The sequence below is a fragment of the Hemiscyllium ocellatum genome, chromosome 14 (assembly GCF_020745735.1).
Source record: "Hemiscyllium ocellatum isolate sHemOce1 chromosome 14, sHemOce1.pat.X.cur, whole genome shotgun sequence".
Lineage (NCBI taxonomy): Eukaryota > Metazoa > Chordata > Chondrichthyes > Orectolobiformes > Hemiscylliidae > Hemiscyllium > Hemiscyllium ocellatum.
The window spans coordinates 69273698-69299179 of NC_083414.1; the positions used below are offsets into that span (position 1 = coordinate 69273698).

Here is a 25482-nt window from a genome sequence, read left to right on the forward strand (position 1 = left end):
ACTCTCCAACCTGGACACTCCCCTATCCAAACACACTCCAACCTGGACACTCCCCTACCCGGACACTCCCCTATCCGAACACTCTCCAACCTGGACACTCTCCTACCTTGACATTCCTCTACCCGGACACTCTCCAACCCAGACATTCCTCTACCTGGACACTCCACTACCTGGACACTCCCCTACCAGGATACTGCCCTAACTGGACACTCCCCTAACATGACACTCCCCTACCTGGACACTCCCCTACCTGGACACACCATTACTTGGATACACCACTACCTGGACACTCCCATACCTGGACACTCCCCTAACTGGAGTCTCCCCTACCTGGATACGCCCCTACCTGGACACTCCCATACCTGGACACTCTCCTACTTGGATACTCCCCTATCAGGACACTCCCCTACTGGAAACTCTCCTACCTGGACACTCCCCTACACTGACATTCCCTACCCGGACACTCCTCAACCTGGACACTCCCCAACCTGGACACTCCCCTATCCGAACACTCTCCAACTTGGACACACCCCTACCTGGACACTCCTCTACCAGGATACTCCCCTAACTGGACACTCCCCTACCTGGACACGTCCCTTCCTGGTCACTCCCCTACCTGGACACACTCCTACCTGGATACTCCCCTATCAGGACACTCCCCTACCGGGACACTCTCCGATCGGTACACTCCCCTACCTGGGCACTCCACTACCTGGACAATGCCGTACCAGGACACTCCCCTAACTGGAGACTCCCCTAACTGGACACTCTTCTGCCTGACACTTTTCTACCCGGACACGCTCCTCCCTGGACTGTTCCCCAACTGGACATTCCCCTACCTGGATACGCCTCTATCCGGACCCTCACGTACCTGGATTCTCCCCGACCCGGACTCTTCCCTATCTGGATACTTCCCCACTGGCACACTCCCCTACCTTGACACTCCCCTACCTGAACAGTCCTCTAACTGGACAGTCCCTATCACGACACTCTCCTACCTGGACACTCTCCTATCCGGACACTCCCCTACCGGGATACGCCCCTACCTGGACTCTCCCCTACCTGGACACACTCCTACCTGGATACTTCCCTATCACGACACTCCTCTACCTGGACAATGCCGTACCAGGGCACTCCCCTAACTGGACACTCCTCTGCCTGGACACTCTCCTACCCGGACACTCTCCTTCCAGGACTGTTCCTTAACTGGACACTCTCCTACCTGGATACACTCCTATCTGCACCCTCTCTTACCTGGATTCTCCCCTACCTGGACACATCCCTACCTGGACACTCCCCTACCTGGACACTCCCTACCTGGAGAGTCCTCTACTTGGACAGTCCCTATCAGGACAATTTCCGACCTGGACACTCCCCTGCCCAAACACTCCCCTACCTGGACTGTCCCCTACCTGGACACTCCCCTACCTGGACTGTCCCCTACCTGGACACTCCACTACCTGGACACTACCGTACACGGACACTCCCCTACCTGGACACTCCCCTACCCGGACACTCCCTTACCCGGACACTCCCCTGTCTGAATACTCTCCAACCCGGACACTCTCCAACCTGGACACTCCCCTACCAAGATACTCCACTACCTGGACACTCCCGTACCTGGGCACTCCCGTACCTGAACACTCCCCTACCTGGACAATGCCATACCAAGACACTCCCCTAACTGGACACTCTCCAACCTGGACACTCCCCTACTTGGACACTCTCCTACCTGGACACTCTCCTACCTGGACACTCCCCTATCCGAACACTCTCCAACCCAGACACTCCTCTACCTGGACACTCTCCGACCTGGACACTCCCCTCCTGGACACTCTCCAACCTGGACACTCCCCTACCTGGACACTCCCCTACCTGGACACTCTCCTACCTGGACACTCCCCTATCCGAACACTCTCCAACCTGGACACTCCCCTACCCGGACACTCCCCTATCCGAACACTCTCCAACCTGGACACTCCCCTACCTGGACATTCCTCTACCTGGACACTCTCCAACCCAGACACTCCTCTACCTGGACACTCCAATACCTGGACACTCCACTACCTGGACACTCTCCTACCAGGATACTGCCCTAACTGGACACTCTCCTAACAGGACACTCCCCTACCTGGACACTCTCCTACCTGGACACTCCCCTACCTGGACACACCATTACTTGTATATACCACTACCTGGACACACCCCTACCAGGACACTCCCCTAACTGGACACAACCTTACCTGGACACTCCACTACCCGGACAATCCCCTATCTGGATACGCCCCTGCTAGGCCCTCTCGTGCCTGGATTCTACCCTACCCGGACTATCCCCTATCTTGTCACTTCCCCACTGGCACACTCGTCTACCTGGACACTCCACTACCTGGACACTTCACTACCTGGAGAGTCCTCTACCTGGACAGTCCCTATCAGGACAATCTCCTATCAGGATACTCCCCTACCCGGACACTCCCCTACCTGGACTGTCCCCTACCTGGACACTCCCCTACCTGGATATGCCCCTATCCTGACTGTGCCTAACAGGACACTCCCCAACCGAACACTCCCCTACCCGGACACTCCCCTGTCCGAATACTCTCCAACCCGGACACTCTCCAACCCAGACACTCCCCAACCCAGACACTCCCCTACCTGGACACTCCCCTACCTGGACACTCCCCTTCCTGGATACTCCACTACCTGGACACTCCTGTACCTGGACACTCCCCTACCTGGACACTCCCCTACCAAGATACTCCACTAAATGGACACTCCCGTACCTGGACACTCCCGTACCTGAACACTCCCCTACCTGGACAATGCCATACCAGGACACTCCCCTAACTGGACACTCCCCTAACTGGACACTCCCCTACCTGGACACTCTTCTGCCCGGACACTCACCTACCTGGACTGTTCCCTAACTGGACACTCCCCTACCTGGATACGCTCCTATCTGGACCCTCTCGTACCTGGATTCTCCCCTACCCAGACACACCCCTACCTGGACACTCCCCTACCTGGACTGTCCCCTACCTGGACACTCCCCTACCTGGACACTCTCCAACCCAGACACTGCTCTACCTGGACACTCTCCGACCTGGACACTTCCCTCCTGGACACTCTCCAACCTAGACACTCCCCTAGCTGGACACTCCCCTACCTGGACACTCTCCTACCTGGACACTCCCCTATCCGAACACTCTCCAACCTGGACACTCCCCTATCCGTACACTCTCCAACCTGGACACTCCCCTACCTGGACATTCCTCTACCCGGACAGTCTCCAACCCAGTCACTCCGCTACCTGGACACTCCACTATCTGGACACTCCCCTACCTGGACACTCTCCAACCCAGACACTCCTCTACCTGGACACTCGCCGACCTGGACACTCTCCTACCTGGACACTCCCCTATCCGAACACTCTCCAACCTGGACACTCCCCTATCCAAACACACTCCAACCTGGACACTCCCCTACCCGGACACTCCCCTATCCGAACACTCTCCAACCTGGACACTCTCCTACCTGGACATTCCTCTACCCGGACACTCTCCAACCCAGACACTCCTCTACCTGGACACTCCACTACCTGGACACTCCCCTACCAGGATACTGCCCTAACTGGACACTCCCCTAACAGGACACTCCCCTACCTGGACACTCCCCTACCTGGACACTCCCCTACCTGGACACTCCATTACTTGGATACACCACTACCTGGACACTCCCATACCTGGACACTCCCCTAACTGGAGTCTCCCCTACCTGGATACGCCCCTACCTGGACACTCCCATACCTGGACACTCTCCTACTTGGATACTCCCCTATCAGGACACTCCCCTACTGGAAACTCTCCTACCTGGACACTCCCCTACACTGACATTCCCTACCCGGACACTCCTCAACCTGGAAACTCCCCAACCTGGACACTCCCCTATCCGAACACTCTCCAACTTGGACACACCCCTACCTGGACACTCCTCTACCAGGATACTCCCCTAACTGGACTCTCCCCTACCTGGACACGTCCCTTCCTGGTCACTCCCCTACCTGGACACACTCCTACCTGGATACTCCCCTATCAGGACACTCCCCTACCGGGACACTCTCCGATCGGTACACTCCCCTACCTGGGCACTCCACTACCTGGACAATGCCGTACCAGGACACTCCCCTAACTGGAGACTCTCCTAACTGGACACTCTTCTGCCTGACACTTTTCTACCCGGACACGCTCCTCCCTGGACTGTTCCCTAACTGGACATTCCCCTACCTGGATACGCCTCTATCCGGACCCTCACGTACCTGGATTCTCCCCGACCCGGACTCTTCCCTATCTGGATACTTCCCCACTGGCACACTCCCCTACCTTGACACTTCCCTACCTGGTCTCTCCCCTACCTGGACCCACCGCTACCTGGACACTCCACTACCTGTACACACTCCTGCACGGACAATCCCCTACCTGGACACTCCCCAAAATGGACACTCCCGTACCTGGACACGCCCCTACCTGGACACTCTCCTACCTGGACACTCTCCTACCTGGACACCATTCTACCTGGACACTCCCCTACCTGGGCCCTCTCGTACCTGGACACTCCCCTACCAGGACACTCCCCTACCCGGACACTCTCCAACCCAGACACTCCTCTACCTGGACACTCTCCTACCTGGACACTCTCCTACCTGGATACTCCCCTATCCGAACACTCTCCAACCTGAATACTCCCCAACCCGGACACTCCTCTAACCGGACACTCTCTTACCTGGACACTCCAGACACTCCCCTACCAGGATACTGACCTAACTGGACACTCCCCACCTGGACACACTCCTGCACGGACAATCCCCTACCTGGACACTCCCCAAAATGGACACTCCCGTACCTGGACACGCCCCTACCTGGACACTCTCCTACCTGGACACTCTCCTACCTGGACACCATTCTACCTGGACACTCCCCTACCTGGGCCCTCTCGTACCTGGACACTCCCCTACCAGGACACTCCCCTACCCGGACACTACCCTACCTGGACTGTCCCCTACCTGGACACTCTCCTACCTGGACACTCTCCTACCTGGGCCCTCTCGTACCTGGACACGCCCCTACCCGGACACTCCCCTATCAGGACACTCCACTACCTGGACACTCTCCTATCCAGACACTCCCCTAAATGGACACTCCCCTACCTGGATACGCCCCTACCTGGATACTCCCCTTTCAGGACATTCTCCTACCCGGACACTCCCCTACCCACACACTCCCCTACCCAGACACTCCCCTCCCCGGACACTCCCCTACCTGGAGAGTCCGGGTAGGGGAGTGTCCGGTTAGGGGAGTGTCCTGGTAGGCACAGTCAGGATAGGGGCATATCCAGGTAGGGGAGTGTCCAGTTAGGGGACAGTCCAAGTAGGGGAGTGTCCGGGTAGGGGAGTATCCAGGTAGTGGAGTGTCCAGATAGAGGAGTGTCTGGGTTGGAGAGTGTCCGGGTAGAGGAATGTCCAGGTAGGGGAGTGTCCAGGTTGGAGAGTGTCCAGATAGGGGCGTATCCAGGTAGGGGAGTGTCCAGGTAGGGGACAGTCCAGGTAGGGGTGTGTCCAGATAGGGGTGTGTCCAGGTAGGGGAGAATCCAGGTAAGAGAGGGTGCTGATAGGAGCGTATCCAGGTAGGAGAGTGTCCAGTTAAGGAACAGTCCTGGTAGGAGAGTGTCCAGGCAGAAGAGTGTCCAGTTAGGGGAGTGTCCTGGTACGGTATTGTCCAGGTAGGGGAGTGTCTGGGTACGGGAGTGTCCAGGTAGGGGAATGTCCAGGTAGGGGAGTGTCCAGGTAGAGGAGTGTCATGATAGGGGAGTATCCAGGTAGGAGTGTGTCCAGGTAGGGGAGAGTCCTGGTAGGGGCGTATCCAGGTAGGGGAGTGTCCGGATAGGAGAGTGTCCAGGTAGGAGAATGTCATGATAGCGACTGTCCAGTTAGAGGACTCTCCAGGTAGAGGACTCTCCAGGTAGGGGAGTGTCCGTGTAGGGGAGTGTCCGGGTAGGAGAGTGTCCAGGTTGGAGAGTGTTCGGATAGAGGAGTGTCCGTGTAGGGGAGTGTCCTGATAGGGACTGTACAGGTAGTGTACAGGGAGTGTACACGGACACTCCCCTGTCCGAATACTCTCCAACCCGGACACTCTCCAACCCGGACACTCTCCCCCTGGACTGTTTTCCCTAACTGGACACTCCCCTACCTGGATACGCTCCTTCTGGACCCTCTCGTACCTGGATTCTCCCCTACCCAGACACACCCCTATCTGGACACTCCACTACCTGGACACTACCGTACACGTACACTCCCCTACCTGGACACTTGCCTAACCGGCCACTCCCCTAACTGGACACTCTTCTGCCTGGACACTCGCCTAACTGGACACACCCCTACCTGGACACTCCCCTAACTGGACACTCCTCTATCTGGATACGCCCCTGCTAGACCCTCTCGTACCTGGACACTCCCCTACCAGGACACTTCCCTAACCGGCCACTCCCCTAACTGGACACTCTTCTGCCTGGACACTCCCCTAACTGGACACACCCCTACCTGGACACTCCACTACCCGGACACTCCTCTATCTGGATACGCCCCTGCTAGACCCTCTCGTACCTGGATTCTCCCCTACCCAGACTATCCCCCATCTTGTCACTTCCCCACTGGCACACTTGTCTACCTGGACACTCCTCTACCTGGACACTTCACTACCTGGAGAGTCCTCTACCTGGACAGTCCCCATCAGGACAATCTCCTATCAGGATACTCCCCTAACCGGACACTCCCCTACCTGGACTGTCCCCTAACTGGACACTCCCGTAACTGGATATGCCCCTATCCTGACTGTGCCTATCAGGACACTCCCCTACCCGGACACTCCCCTACCCGAACACTCCCCAACCTGGACACTCCCCTGTCCGAATACTCTCCAACCTGGACACTCTCCAACCCAGACATTCCCCTACCTGGACACTCCCCTACCTGGACACTCCCCTACCTGGACACTCCCCTTCCTGGACACTCCACTACCTCGACACTCCCCTACCTGGACACTCCTGTACCCGGACACTCCCCTACCTGGACACTCCCCTACCAAGATACTCCACTACCTGGACACTCCCGTACCTGGACACTCCCGTACCTGAACACTCCCCTACCTGGACAATGCCATACCAGGACACTCCCCTAACTGGACACTCCCCTAACTGGACACTCCCCTACCGGGACACTCTTCTGCCTGGACACTCACCTCCCTGGACTGTTCCCTAACTGGACACTCCCCTACCTGGATACGCTCCTATCTGGACCCCCTCGTACCTGGACACTCCCCTACCTGGACTATCCCCTACGTGGACACTCTCCTACCTGGACACTCCCCTACCTGGACTATCCCCTACGTGGACACTCTCCTACCTGGACACTCCCCTACCTGGACATTCCCCTATCTGGACACTCCCACACCTGGACAGTCCGCACCCCGGACACCTCCCTACCTGGACACGCCCCTACCAGGATACTGCCCTAACTGGACACTCCCCTACCTGGACACTCCCCTACCAGGACACTCCCCTAACTGGACACTCCCCTACCTGGACACTCTCAAACCTGGACACTCCCCTACCCGGACACTCCCATACCTGGATACGCCCCTATCCGGACACTCCCCTCCCTGAACTGTCCCATACCTGGACACTCTCCTACCTGGACACCATCCTACCTGGACACTCCCCTACCTAGGCCCTCTCGTACCTGGACACTCCCCTACCTGGATACGCCCCTATCTAGACACTCCCCTACCTGGACTGTCCCCTATCCGGACACTCTCCTACCTGGACACTCTACTATCCAGACACTCTCCTAAATGGACACTCCCCTACCTGGATACGCCCCTTTCAGGACATTCCCCTACCCGGACACTCCCCTACCCGGACAATCCCCTACCTGGACACTCCCCTACCTGGACACTCTCTTTTCTGGACACTCTCCTATCCAGACACTCCCCTACCTGGACACTCTCCTATCCGGACACTCCCTTACCTGGACACTCCCCTACCTGGAGAGTCCTCTACCTGGAGATTCCTCTACCTGGACAGTCGCTATCAGGACAATTTCCTACCTGGACACTCCCCTGCCCGGACACTCCCCTGCCTGGACACGCCCCTACCTGGACAATGCCATACCAGGACAATCTCCTATCTGGACACTCCCCTACGCAGACATTCCTCAACCTGGACACTCCTCTACCTGGACACTCCCCTACCAGGATACTGCCCTAACTGGACACTCCCCTACCTGGACACACTCCTACCTGGATACTCCACTACCTGGACATTCCTGTACCTGGACACTCCCTTACCTGGATACGCCCCTATCTAGACACTCCCCTACCTGGACTGTCCCCTACCTGGACACTCTCCTACCTGGACACTCTCCTACCTGGACACCATCCTACCTGGACACTCCCCTACCTGGGCCCTCTCGTACCTGGACACTCCCCTACCAGGACACTCCCCTACCTGGACACTCCCCTATCTAGACACTCCCCTACCTGGACTGTCCCCTACCTGGACACTCTCCTACCTGGACACTCTCCTACCTGGACACCATTCTACCTGGACACTCCCCTACCTGGGCCCTCTCGTACCTGGACACTCCCCTACCAGGACACTCCCCTACCCGGACACTCCCCTACCTGGACACTCCCCTACCAGGATACTGCCCTACCTGGACACTCCCCTACCAGGATACTGCCCTAACTGGACACTCCCCTACCTGGACACTCCCCTACCAGGATACTGCCCTAACTGGACACTCCCCTACCTGGACACACTCCTACCTGGATACTCCACTACCTGGACACTTCCGTACCTGGACACTCCCCTACCTGGACATACTCCTACCTGGATACGCCCCTACCTGGACACCATCCTACCTGGACACTATCCTACCTGGACACCATCCTACCTGGACACTCCCCTACCTGGGCCCTCTCGTACCTGGACACTCCCCTACCCAGACAATCCCCTATCAGGGCACTTCCCTACCTGGACACTCTCCAAACTGGACACTCTCCTATCCAGATATACCCCTACCTGGATACTCCCCTATCAGGACATTCCCCTACCTGGACACTCCCCTACCCAGACACTCCCCTACCCGACACTCCCCTACCAGGATACTGCCCTACCTGGACTCGCCCCTACCTGGACACGCCCCTACCTGGACACTCCCCTACCTGGACACCCTCCTACCTGGACACTCTCTTTTCTGGACACTCTCCTATCCAGACACTCCCCTACCTGGACACTCCCCTACCTGGAGAGTCCTCTACCTGGAGATTCCTCTACCTGGACAGTCCCTATCAGGACTATTTCCTACCCGGACACTCTCCTGCCCGGACACTTCCCTACCTGGACACGCCCCTACCTGGACTGTCCCCTTACTGGACACTTCCCTAGCTGGATACGCCCCTATCCAGACACTCCCCTACCTGGACACTCTCCTACCTGGACACTCCCCAAACTGGACACTCTCCTACCTGGACTGTCCTATACCTGGATACGCTCCTACCTGGGCCCTCTCGTACCAGGACACTCCCCTACCTGGACCCTCCCCTACCTGGACACTCCCCTATCAGGACACTCCCCTACCTGGACACTCCCCTACCTGGATACTCCCCTATCAGGACACTCCCCTACCTGGACACTCTCCTACCTGGACACTCCATTACCTGGATACTCCACTACCTGGACACTCCCATACCTGGACAATGCCGTACCAGGACACTCCCCTAACCGGCCGCTCCCCTAATTGGACACACCCCTACCTGGACACTCTCCTACCCGGACACTCCCCGACCTAGACACCCTATCTGGATACGCCCCTGCTAGACCCTCTCGTACCTGGATGCTCCCCTACCCGGACTATCCCCTATCTTGTCAATTCCCCACTGGCACACTCCTCTACCTGGACACTTCACTACCTGGAGAGTCCTCTATCTGGACAGACCTCTACCTGGACAGTCCCTATCAGGACAATCTCCTACTAGGATACTCCCCGACCTAGACACCCTATCTGGATACGCCCCTGCTAGACCCTCTCGTACCTGGATGCTCCCCTACCCGGACTATCCCCTATCTTGTCAATTCCCCACTGGCACACTCCTCTACCTGGACACTTCACTACCTGGAGAGTCCTCTATCTGGACAGACCTCTACCTGGACAGTCCCTATCAGGACAATCTCCTACCAGGATACTCCCCTACCCGAACACTCCCCTACCTGGACTGTCCCCTAACTGGACACTCCCCTAACTGGATACGCCCCTATCCTGACTGTGCCTACCAGGACACTCCCCTACCTGGACACTCCCCTACCTGGACACCATCCTACCTGGACACTGTCCTACCTGGACACTCCACTCCCCAGACACTCCACTCCCCAGACACTCCACTCCCCAGACACTCCCCAACCTGGACACTCCCCTGTCCGAGTTCTCTCCAACCTGGACACTCTCCAACCCAGACACTCTCCTACCTGGATACGCCCCTACCTGGATACTCCACTACCTGGACACTCCCGTACCTGGACACTCCCCTACCTGGACAATGCCGTACCAGGACACTCCCCTACCTGGACACTCCACTAACTGGACACTCTTCTGCCCGGACACTGACCTCCCCGGACTGTTCCCTAACTGGACACTCCCCTACCTGGATACGCTCCTATCTGCACCCTCTCTTACCTGGATTCTCCCCTACCTGGACTATCCCCTACCTGGACACTCCCCTACCTGAACACTCCCCTACCTGGACAATGCCGTACCAGGACACTCCCCTAACTGGACACTCCCTAAATGGACACTCTCCTATCTGGACCCTCTCGTACCTGGATTCTCCCTTAACTGGACACACCCCTACCTGGACACTCCCCTAACCGGACATTCCCTGACCTGGACACTCCCCTATCTGGATACGCCCCTGCTAGACCCTCTCGTACCTGAATTCTCCCCTACCCAGACACTCCCATACGTGGACAATCGCCTACTTGGACACTCTCCTGCCTAGACACTCCCCTACCAGACACTCCCCCACTGGGACACTCTCCTACCTGGACACTCCCCTACCCAGGTATACCACTACCTGGACACTTCTCTCACCTGGACACTCCACTACCTGGAGAGTCCTCTACCTGGACAGTCCCTGCCAGGACACTCCCCCACCAGGACACTCTCCTACCTGGACTCACCCCTACCCGGACACTCCCCTACCCGGACACTCCCCTACCTGGACACTGCCCTACATGGACACCTCCCTCCCTTGATACGCCCCTTCTAGACCCTCTCGTACCTGGATTCTACACTACTGGATACACCCCCACTGGCACACTCCCCTACCTGGACACTCTCCTACCTGGACACTCCCCAACCCGGACACTCCCCAACCTGGACACACCCCCACTTGGACACTCCCCACCTGCACATTCCCATACGCGAACACTCCCCTACCCGGACACTCCCCTACCTGGACACTCACCTCCGGGACACTCCCCTACCTGGACACGTCCCTAACTGGACACTCCCCTTCCTGGATACGCCCCTTCCTGCACACTCCTCTACCTGGACAATGCCGTACCAGGACACTCCCCTAACTGGACACTCCCTTACCTGGACACTCTCCTACCCGGATACTTCCCTACCCGGACACTCCCCTATCTGGACTATCCCCTACCTGGACACTCCCCTACCTGGACTATCCACTACCTGGACACTCCCCTATCTGGATACACTCCTATCCGGACCCTCCCCTACCCGGACACACACCTACCTGGACTATCCCCTACCCGGACACTCCCCTATCTGGATACGCCCCTGCTAGACCCTCTCGTACCTGGATTCTCCCCTACCCAGACTCTCCCCTATCTGAACACTTCCCAATTGGCACACGCCCCTACCTTGACACTCCCCTACCTGGAGACTCCCCTACCTGGAGAGTCCTCTACCTGGACAGTCCCTATCCGGACACTCCCTTGCCTGGACACTTCCCTACCTGGACACTCCCCTACCAGGATACTCCCCTACCCAGCAACTTCATTACCTGGACTCTCTCTGACCTGGACACTCCACTACCTGGAGTGTCCTCTACCTGGACAGTCCTCTACCTGGACAGTCCCTATCAGGACACTCACCTACCAGGTAGTGGAGTGTCCAGGTCAGAGAGAGTCCAGGTAATGAAGTGCCTGGGTAGGGGAGTATCCTGGTAGGGGAGTGTCCAGGTAGGGAAGTGTCCAGGCAAGGGAGTGTCCGGATAGGGACTGTCCAGGTAGAGGACTCTCCAGGTAGGGGAGTCTCCAGGTAGGGGAGTGTCAAGGTAGGGGCGTGTGCCAATTGGGAAGTGTTCAGATAGGGGAGAGTCTGGGTAGGGGAGAATCCAGGTACGAGAGGGTCTAGCAGGGGCGTATCCAGATAGGGGAGTGTCCGGGTAGGGGATAGTCCAGGTAGTGGAGTGTCCATGTAGGAGAGTGTCCGAGTTGGGGACTGTCCGGGTAGGAAAGTCTCCAGATATGGGAGTGTCCAGGTCAGAGAGTGTCCAGGCAGAAGAGTGTCCAGGCAGGAGAGTGTCCAGGTAGGGGATTGTCCAGGTAGGGGATTGTCCAGGTAGGGGAGTGTCTGGTTCGGGGAGTGTCCAGGTAGGAGAGTGCCCAGTTTGGGGATTGTGGAGGTCCAAGTAGGGGACTGTCCGTGTACGGGAGTGTCCAGGTAGTGGAGTGCCCTGAGAGGGGAGTGTCTAGGTAGGGGAGTGTCCAGGTAGGGGAGTATCCAGGTAGGAGAGGGTCTAGCAGGGGCGTATCCAGGTATGGGAGTGTCCAGGTAGGGGACAGTCCAGGTAGGGGAGTGTCCAGGTAGGGGACAGTCCAGGTAGGGGAGTGTCCGGTTTGGGGAGAATCCAGGTACAAGTGGGTCCAGGTGGGAGCGTATCCAGGTAGGGGAATGTCCAGGTAGGAGAGTGTCCGGACAGTCCCCAACTCGGACACTCTCCTACATGGACACGCCACTACCTGGATACTCCCCTACCTGGACAGTATCATACCAGGACAATCTCCTACCCGGACACTCCCCTAACTGGACATTCCCCTAACTGGATACGCTCCCACCTGGACCCAGTTGTTCCTGGATTCTCCCCTACCCGGACAATCCCTCACTGGCACACTCCCCCACCTGGACACTCCCCTACCTGGACTGTCCCCTACCTGGATACGCCCCTGCTAGACCCTCTCATACCTGGATTCTCCCCCACCTGGACACTCCCCTACCTGGACACTCCCCTCTCAGGGCACTCCACTACCTGGACACTCCCGTACACGGACAGTCCCCTACTTGGACCTCCACAATCCCCGAACTGGACACTCTCCTGCCTGGACACTCCCATATCTGGATACGCTCCTACCCGGACACACCTCTACCAGGATACTTCCCTACCCAGACATTCCTATACCTGCACTGTCCCCTAACTGGATACTTCCCTACCTGGATACGCCCCTGCTATACCCTCTCATACCTGGATTCTCCCCGACCCGGACTCTCCCCTATCTGGACACTCCCCTACCTGGGCACGCTCCTACCCGGACACTTCCCTACCTGAACACTCCCATACCTGGACACTCCCCCACCTGGACACTCTCCGACCTGGACATCATCCTACCAGGACACTCCCCTACCTGGACACTCCCCTACCCGGACACTCCCCTACCCGGACACTCCCCTACCCGGACACTCCCCTAGCTGGACACTCTCATGCCTGGACTATCCCCTAACTGAACACTTCCCTACCTGGATACACTCCTACCTGGACTCTCTCGTACCTGGATTCTCCCCTATCCGGACACACCCCTACCTGGACACACCTCCACCTGAACAGTCCCCTAATTGGATACTCCCCTACCTGGTCACTCCCCTACTTGGACACGCCCCTACCTAGAAACTCCACTACCTGGACACTCCACTACCTGGACACTCCCCTAACTGGACACTCCCCTAACTGGACACTCCACTACCCGGACACTCCCTTACCTGGACTGTCCTCTAACTGAACACTCCCCTACCTGGATACGCTCCTATCTGGACCCTCTTGTACCTGGATGTTCCCCTATCCGGACACACCCCTACCTGGACACACCTCTACCAGGATATTTCCCTACCTGGACACTCCCCTACTTGGACTGTCCCTTAACTGGACAATTCACTACCTGGATAGCCCATGCTAGACCCTCTCATACCTGGATTCTCCCCGACCGGGACTCTCCCCTATCTGGACACTCCCCTACCTGGACACTACCCTACCAGGACACTCCCCTAACTGGACACTCCCCTAACTGGACAATCTTTTGCCTGGGGACACCCCTACCCGGACATTCCCCTACCTGGACTGTCCCCAATCTGAACAGTCCCCTACCTGGACTCTCCCCTACCTGGGCTGTCCCCAATCTGAACACTCCCCTACCTGGTTACGCTCCTATCTGGACCCTCTCGTACCTGGATTCTCCTCTACCTGGTCACTCCCCTACCGCGACACACTATACTTGAACAGTCCCCTACCTGGTCACTCCCCTACCTGGACACGCCCCTAACAGGACACCCCCCTACCTGGACTGTCCCCTAATTGGACACTTCACTACCTGGATACGCCCATGCTAGACCCTCTCATACCTGGATTCTCCCCGGCCTGGACTCTCCCCTACCTGGACACCCCCCTATCTGTACACTCCTGTACCTGGACACGCTCATACCCAGACACTTCCCTACCTGAACATTCCCATACCTGGACATTCCCCCACCTGGACACTCCCCAACCTGACACAGTCCGACCTGGACACCATCCTACCAGGACACTCTCCTACCCGGACACTCCCCTACCTGGACACTCTCATGCCTGGATTGTCCCCTAACTGAACACTCCCCTACCTGGATACACTCCTACCTGGACCCTCTCGTACCTGGATTCTCCCCTAACTGGACACTCCCCTACCTGGACACGCCCCTACCTGGTCACTCCCCTACCGGGTCACTCCCCTACCTGGTCACGCCCCTACCAGGATACTCCCCTACCCAGACACTCCCCTACCTGGACTGTCCCTTAACTGGACACTTACCTACCTGGATACGCCCATTTTACACCCTCTCATACCTGGATTCTCCGTGACCCGGACTCTCCCCTATCTGGACACTCCCCCATTGGCACACTCTCCTACCTGGACACTCCACTACCTGGACTGTCCCCTAACTGAACTCTCCCCTACCTGGATACACTCCTACCTGGACCCTCTCATACCTGGATTCTCCCCTATCCGGACACACACCTACCTGGACACACCTCTACCTAGAAACTCCCCTACCCGGACACTCCACTACTCGGACACTCCACTACCCGGACACACTCCTGCCTGGACACTCCCCTACCTGGACTGTCCCTTAACTGGACATTTCCCTACCTGGATACGCCCATGCTAGACCCTCTCATACCCGGATTCTCCATGACCCGGACTCTCCCCTATCTTGATACTCCCCCACTGGCACACTCCCCTACCTGGACACTCACATATCCGGACTCTCCCCTACCTGGACACTCCCCAACCTGACACACTCCGACCTGGACACTCCCCTACCCGGACACTCCCCTACCTGGACACTCCCCTAGCCGGACACTCTCATGCCTGGACTGTCCCCTAACTGAACACTCCCCAACTGGATACACTCCTACCTGGACCCTCCCCTACCTGGATTCTCCCCTATCCGGACACTCCCCTATCTGGACACACTTCTACCTGAACAGTCCCCTACCTGGATACTCTTCTACCTGGACACTCCCTGACTCAGACACTCCCCCACAATGAACACTTCCATACCTGGACACCCCCCTATTTGGATACTCCCCCACCTGGACGCTCCCCCACCTGGACACTCCCCTACCTGGACACTCCCCTACCTTGATACTCCCCTACCTGAATAATCCCCTAACTGGATACTCCCTACATGGATACTCTCCTAACTCGAGAGTCCTTTACGTGGACACTCTCCGACCTGCACATGCCCCTACCCGGACAGTCCCCCACCTGGACACTTCCCCACCTGAACACTACCCCACCTGGACAGTCCCCTACCTGGACAGTAATCTCCCCTGACAATCCACTACCTAAACACTCCCCTACCTGGACACTCCACTACCCGGACACTCCCCTACCTGGACTGTCCTCTAACTGAACACTCCCCTACCTGGATACGCTCCTATCTGGACCCTCTCGTACCTGGATGTTCCCCTATCCGGACACACCCCTACCTGGACACACCTCTACCAGGATATTTCCCTACCTGGACACTCCCCTACTTGGACTGTCCCTTAACTGGACAATTCCCTACCTGGATAGCCCATGCTAGACCCTCTCATACCTGGATTCTCCCCGACCCGGACTCTCCCCTATCTGGACACTCCCCTACCTGGACACTCCCCTACCTGGACACTACCCTACCAGGACACTCCCCTAACTGGACACTCCCCTAACTGGACACTCTTTTACCTGGGGACACCCCTACCTGGACAGTCCCCTACCTGGACTCTCCCCTACCTGGACTGTCCCCAATCTGAACAGTCCCCTACCTGGTTACGCTCCTATCTGGACCCTCTCGTACCTGGATTCTCCCCTACCCGGACACACCCCTACCTGGTCACTCACCTACCGCGACACACTATACTTGAACAGTCCCCTACCTGGTCACTCCCCTACCTGGACACGCCCCTAACAGGACACTCCCCTACCTGGACTGTCCCCTAATTGGACACTTCGCTATCTGGATACGCTCATGCTAGACCCTCTCATACCTGGATTCTCCCCGACCCGGACTCTCCCCTACCTGGACACCCCCCTATCTGTACACTCCTGTACCTGGACACGCTCATACCCGGACACTTCCCTACCTGAACACTCCCATACCTGGACATTCCCCCACCTGGACACTCAAATATCCGGACACTCCCCGACCTGGACACTCCCCAACCTGACACACTACGACCTGGACACTCCCCTACCTGGACTGTCCCTTAACTGGACACTCCCCTACCTGGATACACTCCTACCTGGTCACTCCCCTACCTGGACTGTCCCTTAACTGGACACTTCCCTACCTGGATACGCCCATGCTAGACCCTCTCATACCTGGATTCCCCGTGACCCGGACTCTCCCCTATCTTGATACTCCCCCACTGGCACACTCCCCTACCTGGACACTCACATATCCGGACTCTCCCCTACCTGGACACTCCCCAACCTGACACACTCCGACCTGGACACTCCCCTACCCGGACACTCCCCTACCTGGACACTCCCCTAGCCGGACACTCCCCTACCTGGACACTCCGCTACCCGGACACTCCCCTACCTGGACACTCCCCTACCTGGACACTCTCATGCCTGGACTGTCCCCTAACTGAACACTCCCTAACTGGATACGCTCCTACCTGGACCCTCCCCTACCTGGATTCTCCTCTATCCGGACACTCCCCTACCTGGACACACTTCTACCTGAACAGTCCCCTAACTGGATACTCTTCTACCTGGACACTCCCTGACCTGGACACTCCCCTACATGAACACTTCCATACCTGGACACCCCCCTATTTGGATACTCCCCCACCTGGACGCTCCCCCACCTGGACCCTCCCCTACCTTGATACTCCCCTACCTGAACAATCCCCTACCTGGATACTCACCTACATGGATACTCTCCTAACTCGAGAGTCCTTTACGTGGACACTCTCCGACCTGCACATGCCCCTACCCGGACAGTCCCCCACTGGAACACTCCCCCACCTGAACACTCCCCCACCTGGACAGTCCCCTACCTGGAGAGTAATCTCCCCTGACAATCCACTACCTAAACACTCCCCTACCTGGACACTCCCCTACCTGGACATTCCCCTATCTGGACACTCTCTGACCTGGACACTCTCCTATCCGGATACTCCCCTTCTCGGACACTCCCCTACCTGGATTCTCCCCTACCCGGACACTCCCCTACCTGGTCACTCCCCTACCTGGTCACTCCCCTACCTGGACAGTAACCTACCTGGACATTCCCCTACCTGGACACTCCCCTACCCGGACAGTCCCCTACCTGGATAGTTATCTACCTGGACACTCCACTATCTGTATACTCCACTACCTGGACTGTCCACTATCCATCACCTAATAGTCTTCCTGTTTCCAGATAGTCAACAACTGGACATTGAGCTTTTTTGGACAAACACTTATCCTAAGTTGGACACACCCCTCTCCTTGTCAAAGCACTAATGGGACAGTTCATCCATTGGACTTTCAGCTTTTAGGGGTCAATCCAGCATTAGAACCATACATTACCCATACCACCACTTCCCAGGAGAGTCTCATATTGTATTGGAAGACACCCACTATTCAGACCATTCACTGTCTGGGTAAATTCCAATCCAAATACACCTCCTGCTATTGTAACGTGATAGTAGTGTCCCTCTGCAACCTCGCGCAATAGAAAGTCACACTATGGAAACCCACTATAGAAAATGGTGCTGGGGAAACTCACTAAAGAAACTGGTACTATGGAAACTTGCTATAGAAAATCACACTATGGAAACTTGTTATGGAAAATCACACTATGGAAACTTGTTATGGAAAATCACACTATGGAAAAATCACACGATGGAAACACTATAGAAAATTGTATTATGGAAACTCTCTATAGAAACTCATGTCAGCTGGGTGCTGGCAGGTGGGACTAGATTGGGTTGGGATATCTGGTCAGCATGGATAGGTTGGACCAAAGGGTCTGTTTCCGTGCTGTACATCTCTATGACTCTATGCTATGGAAACCCGTTATAGAAAATCACGCTGTGGAAGACTGATAATAGAAAATCACTATACCCTTTCAATAGAAAGTTTACGTTATCCAAACAATGTCCACAATTTGTCCATCACATTATAGCCAATTCACACTTACGTTAAAGCAAAACCACCTGTAATCCCTGTAACTGGACAATCCCAAATCCAGCCACACGCCTCTCCAATCTGGATACCCCTCTACCTGGACATTCCCCTAGCTGGCACTCCCCTATCCATCACTCCACTATCTGGACAGCTTCCTATCTGGATACTCCACCATCTGGAAGGTTTCCTATCTTCTAGCTTCTTTCATTTGCTGTTTTGGAAGGAGCATCATGTTTCTACACTTGGATTAAGCCTACAGCCGGTAATCTCTGATTTCTGAACAGTCGGTGTGTGAAGGCATCGCAAACAGTAATCAAATACTGATTAAAAAAATGAAAGAACTGTGGATGCTGGAAACCAGAAACAAAAACAAAAACAGGAAAAGCTCATCAGGTCTGGCAGCATCTGGGGAAGAAGGATTCATGGATCTAAAATGTTAATTCTGCTTTCTCTCCACCAATGCTGTCAGACCTGCTGAGTTTCTCCAGCAATTCCTGTGTTCGTTTTTGAAACAAATGCTGATCCCTGATTGGGACTTACATGGTGCTATGTTATTCTAGTCCTATCCAATGGAAAATGTGTGGGATTAATAGATCTCAATGTTGAAACTGATTACTTATTGAAACCACTGGATCTCCAGTTCTTCCCTCGAACTACTGGTCAGTTTTTTGATTGATGAATATCACTAAGTGAGGTGTCCATTTTCAGCAGCGTGGTCTGGTCTGAATGTACATTAAAAACAGTAAGGTGGATGCATGCGAGATTGTCTGTATGCATATGTGTATGCTACCGTAGGTCTGTGAGATTGTGTGACTACGTGACTGTATACGTGCGTACATGTCTATGTGACAGAGACTGTGTGTGAGACTGTGTATTGTCATGTGTAAGTGTGAATGCGTGTGTCAATGTGAGTGATGATGTGTGTCAATCTGTGACTGAGTATTGGTATGGTTTTCTGTGTGCATGTTGGTGTCTAACCACGTGCATGCGTTGGTGTGCATGAGACTGTGTTTTTGTGTGACTTGCCTTAGTGTGTGACTGCATGTTAGAGTGTAACTGCATTAGCGTGTGACTTGTGTTAGCAAAAGCGGACACTGTCTTGGTATGTGTGTCAGTGCGTGACTGTGTTGGTGTGTGGTTGTGTGTTAGCATGTGTAGCTCTGTATGTTGGTGTGTGTCCATGTGTAACTGTGTAGATTTCAATATGTGACTGTGTCTGTGTGACTGTGTGTCAGTATGTAGTTCTGTGTCAGCATGTGACTGTGTCTATTGACATGTGACTGTATCTGTGTGACTGTGTGTCTATGTGTAACTGTATGTATCACTGTGTGTCAATGTGCAACTCTGTGTAAGTGTATGATTGTCTGAATGACTGAACATAGAACACAGGACATTACAGCCCTTTGGCCCTCGATGTTGCGCTGACCTGTGAAACCAATCTGAAGCCTATCTACCCCAGACTATCTCATATGTTTGTCCAATGACTATGTAAATGCCCTTAAAGTTGACAAGTCTACTACTGTTGCAGGCAGGGTATTCCATACTCCTACTACTCTGAGTAAAGAAACTACCTCTGACATCTGTCCTATATCTATCACCCCACAATTTAAAGCGATGTCCCCCCGTGCTAGCCAACACCATCTGAGGGAAAAGGCTCTCACTGTCCACCTTATCTAACCCTCTGATCATCTGACAGTGTCTGTGTGTAACTCTGTGTCAGTGTGTGACTGTGTGTTGGAATGTGACTATGTCTGTGTGACTGTGCACCTATGCGCAAATCTATGTGTGACTGTGGCTGTGTGTCAGAGTGTAACTCTATGTGTGACTGTGTGTGTTGGTATGTGTTGGTGTGTCTGTGTGACTACGTGTGTACCTTTATTCCATGTGTGACTGTCTGTTGATGTGTGACTCTGTCAGTGTGCAACTCTGTGTCAGAGTGTGACTCTGTGTGACTGTGTCTGTGTGACTGTGTGTAACTCTGTGTCAGAGTGTGACTGTGTGATTGTGTCTGTGTGACTGTGTGTAACTGTGTCAGTGTGACTCTGTGTGACTGTGTCTGTGTGACTGTGTGTAACTCTGTGTCAGAGTGTGACTCTGTGTGACTGTGTGTAAATCTGTGTCAGAGTGTGACTGTGTGTGACTGAGTCTGTGTGACTGTGTGTAACTCTGTGTCAGTGTGTGACTCTGTGTGACTGTGTGTAACTCGGTGTCAGTGTGACTCTGTGTGATTGCGTCTGTGTGAAACTCTGTGTCAGTGTAACTGTGTCTGTGTGACTGTGTGTAACTCTGTGTCAGAGTGTGACTCTGTGTGACTGTGTGTAACTCTGTCAGTGTGACTGCATGTAACTCTGTGTCAGTGTGACTCTGTGACTGTGTCTGTGTGACTGTGTAACTCTGTGTCAGAGTGTGACTCTGTGTGACTGTGTCTGTGTGACTGTGTGTAACTCTGTGTCAGTGTGACTCTGTGTGACTGTGTGTAACTCTGTGTCAGTGTGACTCTGTGTGACTGTGTGTAACTCTGTCAGAGTGTGACTCTGTGTGACTGTGTCTGTGTGACTGTGCGTAACTCTGTGTCAGTGTGACTGTGTGTAACTCTGTCAATGTGACTCTGTGTGACTGTGCCTGTGTGACTGTGCGTAACTCTGTGTCAGTGTGACTCTGTGTGACTGTGTGTAACTCTGTGTTAGTGTGACTCTGTAACTCTGTGTCAGTGTGACTCTGTGTGACTGTGTCCGTGTGACTGTGTGTAACTCTGTCAGTGTGACTCTGTGTGACTGTGTGTAACTCTGTGTTAGTGTGACTGTGTGTAACTCAGTGTCAGTGTGACTCTGTGTGATTGTGTCTGTGTGACTGTGCGTAACTCTGTGTCAGAGTGTGACTCTGTGTGACTGTGTGTAACTCTGTGTCAGTGTGACTGTGTCTGTGTGACTGTGTGTAACTCTGTATCAGTGTGACTCTGTGACTGTGTCTGTGTGACTGTGTCTGCGTGACTGGTTGTAACTCTGTGTCAGAGTGTGACCCTGTGTGACTGTGTGTAAGTAAAAAGTGAGGTCTGCAGATGCTGGAGATCAGAGCTGAAAATGTGTTGCTGGTTAAAGCACAGCAGGTCAGGCAGCATCCAAGGAACAGGAAATTCGACATTTCGGGCCAGAGCCTTTCATCAGGAACTCTGTGTCAGAGTGTGGTTCGGTGTGACTGTGTAACTCTGTGTCAGTGTGTGACTGTGTGTAACTGTGTCAGTGTGATTCTGTGTAACTGTGTCTGTGTGACTGTGTCTGTGTGACTGTGTGTAACTCTGTGTCAGTGTGACTGTGATTGTGTCTGTTTGACTGTGTGTAACTCTGTGTAAGAGCGTGACTCTGTGTGACTGTGTGTAACTCTGTGTCAGTGTGACTGCGTGACTGTGTGTAACTGTGTTAGTGTGTGACTGTGTGTAACTCTGTGTCAGTGTGAGAGTGTGTAACTCTGTGTCAGTGTGTGACTCTGTGTGACTTTGTGTAACTCTGTGTCAGTGTAACTCTGTAACTCTGTGTCAGTGTGACTCTGTGTGACTGTGTGTAACTGTCAGTGTGTGACTGTGTGTAACTCTGTGTCAGTGTGACTGTGCGTAACTCTGTGTCAGTGTGTGACTCTGTGTGACTGTGTGTAACTCTGTGTCAGTGTAACTCTGTAACTCTGTGTCAGTGTAACTGTGTGTAACTCTGTCAATGTGACTCTGTGGAACTCTGTGTCAGTGTGACTCTGTGTGACTGTGTGTAACTGTGTCAGTGTAACTCTGTAACTCTGTGTCAGTGTAACTCTGTGTGACTGTGTGTAACTCTGTCAGTGTGACTCTGTGTAACTCTGTGTCAGTGTGTGACTCTGTGTGACTGTGTAACTCTGTGTCAGTGTAACTCTGTAACTCTGTGTCAGTGTGACTGTGTGTAAATCTGTCAATGTGACTCTGTGGAACTCTGTGTCAGTGTGACTCTGTGTGACTGTGTGTAACTGTGTCAGTGTGACTCTGTGTAACTCTGTGTCAGTGTGACTCTGTGTGACTGTGTGTAACTGTGTCAGTGTAACTCTGTAACTCTGTGTCAGTGTAACTCTGTGTGACTGTGTGTAACTCTGTCAGTGTGACTCTGTGTAACTCTGTGTCAGTGTGTGACTCTGTGTGACTGTGTGACTGTGTCAGTGTGTCTGTGTGTAACTCTGTCAGTGTGACTCTGTGTGACTGTGTGTAACTGTGTCAGTGTGACTCTGTGACTGTGTAACTGTGTCAGTGTGTGACTGTGTGTAACTCTGTGTCAGTGTGTGACTGTGTAACTCTGTCAGTGTGACTGTGTGTGGCTGTGTCAATGTGACTGTGTGGCTGTATGTGGCATTTGTCTATCTGTGTCAGTGGTCCTGTGCATGGCTCTGAGCTACCGTGTGTTCAGCTCTCTCCTGTCGGAGTTGGAGTTGATGTCCTGTTGCGGACACCGAGCGCTCTGTCCTGTGGGACAAGCGGCAGCTCCCCTCACCGCTTCCCCGCCTCCGGCTCTTCCTGAGCGGCTGATGCAGTGAGAGTCGGCGGGCCTTTCTGGAGAGGGTCAGGGAGCACCGCTGGGATCTGGGATCAGAGCCTCAGTCCTCTCCGGGCTGAGGGCTGAGGGAGATTCCCAGCCGCCGACAGGGCAAACAGCACCCCCCCCCCCCCCCCAAGGTCTGAGCTCCTCCAACACCAGAGCGTGTTCTTCAAACTGCATCAGTCAGTGGACAAGGGGCGGAATGGTCTCTCCGAGAGAAGGAGAGACAAGGACACTGAGAGGGGGCTGTGGGGAGAGAGCAAGGGGACAGAGGGAGGGTTATAGAGAGGGAGAGGGAACAGGACTCGGGTCAGCTTCACTTTGGCCAGTCCAGGGACTGATCCTGAGCACAGGAAGATCCCGGACTAAGCAATGCCGGATCTGAGAGGGGGTAACCAGTTCGGAACTCCAGTGTGGGGCCAGGATCAACACATCAACACTCCCGGTCAATGCACCTCCTCAAACAGGGGGGCTCCGTGTGTCTGTGTGTGTCCCTGTCTCTATGTGTGTATCTGTGTGTGTGTGTGTGTGTCCCTGTCTCTATGTGTCCCTCTGTGTATCTGTGTGTGTGTCCCTGTCTCTGTGTGTCCCTCTGTGTATCTGTGTGTGTCCCTGTCTCTATGTGTCCCTCTGTGTATCTGTGTGTGTGTGTGTCCCTGTCTCTGTGTGTCCCTCTGTGTATCTGTGTGTCTGTGTGAGTGTCCCTGTCTCTATGTGTCCCTCTGTGTATCTGTGTGTGTGTGTAAAACTACATGTGTATCTGTGTCCCTGTATCTATATATCCTTCAGTGTATCTGTGTGTCTGTGTGTATCTGTGTCTGTGCCTGTGTGTCTCTGTATCTATATATCGCTCTGTATATCTTTGTGTGTGTATCCCTGTCTCTGTATGTCCCTCAGTGTGTCTGTCTGTGTGTATCTGTGACTGTGTGTGTCTGTGTGTGTGTGTGTCTGTCTGTCTGTGTGTATCTGTGACTGTGTGCCTGTGTGTGTGTCTGTCTGTGTCTGTGTGTGTGTCGGTGTCTGTGTGTGTCTGTGTGTATCGGTGTCTTTCTGTGTGTGTCTGTGTGTGTGTGTCTGTGTGTGTCTGTGTGTATCTGTGACTGTGTGTGTGACTGTGTGTATCGGTGTCTGTGTGCCCGTGTGTCTCTCAGTGTCCCTCTGAGTGTTTCAGCATCAAACCGCTGAGTGCTACTGGGGCTCAGTTTGTTCCCCCACCCCCCTCAGTGTGTCTGTCTGTGTGTATCTGTGACTGTGTCTGTGTGTGTATGTGTGTGTGCTGCCGGTGAGATTCCCGGTCTCCCGGTTCTTACCGCTGTGTGCCGGGCTTTCCCGGGATGTTGTCGGGCTCCGCTCCCATCCCAGGAGGCTGTCCTGGCTGAGCTCTCTCCCAGTCTCCGTCTCTGTGTGCTCAGCGGGCTGGGACTGACCCTCTGGACCCCCCCCCCCCCCCCCACCTCCTCCAACCTCCCCCAGCCCCTGGTACCTCCCTCCCCCTCTCCCTGAGCCCCTTCACCCCCCTCCCCAACACTATTACACACACAATGCACAGAAACCTGGGGAAGGGGGATGTGCGGGGGGTGGAAAGAACCATTCCTCACTCACCTGAGGCATCCCTCCCTCATCTCGCCCCCTCCCCTCCCTCAAGAGGGCTATCACCCGCTGGATGGGCCCAACGGACTCGCCTCCGCAGCCTGCGATAACCGAGGGGGCACTCCTGAAGTTGGACGCGGAACGGTGGCTTTCCTCGGCGGCGTGGGGCAAAGTACTAACGCTGGGAGAATCCGGGCTGTCCTTGCCCTCACTGAGGCTGGCTCTCCTGGGGCTCTCAGCCCCCCCTCCTGGGTCCGGGGAGGCAGAGTGGGGGCTGAAGCGGACAGAACTCCCCGCTGCA

General features: G+C 55.1%; 1 protein-coding gene across 1 annotated transcript in view; it reads right to left on the reverse strand.

Moving 5' to 3' along the window:
* The window catches only part of LOC132822177 (metabotropic glutamate receptor 3-like), a 135541-nt gene extending 110548 nt beyond the window's left edge, over positions 1–24993 (reverse strand). Inside the window, exon 1 of the mRNA XM_060835252.1 lies at positions 24902–24993. The gene's annotated coding sequence lies outside the window, so the exon portion shown is untranslated. The remainder of the gene's footprint in view (positions 1–24901) is intronic.
* Positions 24994–25482: the final 489 nt, after the last annotated feature.